The following is a 1,647-nucleotide window of genomic DNA, read 5'->3' as shown; positions in this document are numbered from 1 at the left end:
GTGCTTTCCATACTAGGTCTTATTTAATCCTCTTAGCAGCCCTAGGAGGTCAGCATTATCAGCAGTATTTTACAGATAAGGGAACTGAAAAACTAAGTTATTTGACTATGTTCATTCAACTAGTAAGTGGTAGAGACAGAATTTAAACCCAGCCCTGGCTAACTCTCATGTTTAGATTTTCATCTGTCCAATAAAACATCAAAATTCATTTACTGAATTTTAAAAGAGAAATTAACTTAAACATGTGCATTGCTGGTCATACCCTAGTTTAGGGTATCCAATTGATGGTCAGTGTATGTTTTGTCCTAGGAGCCAATCCTGACTAACGAGCCTAGGGATTGAGTGAAACTAACATATAATATCTTCCTTAGCACCAAAACTATAGCATTTACTCACCCCTCTCAATTGCAGCTTCAGTCTCATTGTGGGGCTTTGTTAGCATTTATAGAAATTGCCAGTTTAGCAACAAAAGAAAAATATTTTTCTGATTTATCCATAAAGTTCTGTCTTTGGGCAAGTCATTCTGACCTACAGGGGCACTATATTTCCCTCATGCATTAGGGAATAACAATGGAGAGAGGTCTGAGAAGACAAGATACAGCATACTAGAAAATATTTTTAATACATATGTCTAACATGTATCCAAAATCTATAAAGAACTTATTCAAATCAATAAGAAAAACAAACTGTTTTTAAATGGGAAAACAGAATAGACACTTCATAAAAGGCATTTCCAAATGGCTAATAAGCCTTTATAAATTTGTTCAACACTTTGTTCACCAGTAAAATGCACATAAAACTTATGAAATACTCACTAGAATGGCTAAAATGAAAAAGATGACAGTACCAAGTACTGGAAAGGAAAAGGAACAACTGGAACTCTCATACATTGCTGGAGAGAGTGCAAATTGATACAAGTACATTGGAAAATCATTTAGCATGTAATACTAAAGCGGAACATACATGTACCCTTTGACCTATCAATTCAAATCCACCTCTAGGTATATATTCAAGAATATACATGCATATGTTTACTAAAAGGCATTATAAGAATATTCACAGAAGGATTATTTATAATAGTCCAAATATTAATCAACAATAGAATGGATCAATTAGTTGTGATGAATTTTTACAATGGAATTCTATATAGCACAAAAAAATTAACTACAGTTTATATGATAAAATGGATCAATCTCACAGGCATAATGCTAAGCACAAGAAGCCAGACACTGTATGACTCCACTTATATGAAATTTTAAAACCAGATAAAACTCTATGTTATAAAAGTCAGAAGAGTAATTATCGTGTCAGAAGGTAATGCCTGGCAGTGGAGATAAGGTAGGCTTCTATAAGAGGGTGTTGGTAATATTCTATATCTTGATCTAAGTATACAGATGTTTAACTTGTAAAAATTAATCAAGATGTACACTTAAAATATGTGCTTTTACCTGTACATATATCATACTTCAGTAAAAATAGTTAATAAATTAATCTCCAACTAAGCATAATATAGTAAAAATAGCTCAATAGGATGAATGAAAAATATGAAGTGCAACCAGAGAGAAACGCTGTTTAGCCACAAAGAACCAAAAAGACGACTGGTAAACTTCTCTTCAACATGCTATTGATAGCTTTCCAACCAACAGA

The sequence above is a fragment of the Lemur catta genome, chromosome 2 (genome assembly GCF_020740605.2).
Source record: "Lemur catta isolate mLemCat1 chromosome 2, mLemCat1.pri, whole genome shotgun sequence".
NCBI lineage: Eukaryota > Metazoa > Chordata > Mammalia > Primates > Lemuridae > Lemur > Lemur catta.
The sequence above is the reverse complement of the archived record's forward strand: the minus strand, read 5'-3'. Positions refer to the sequence as shown.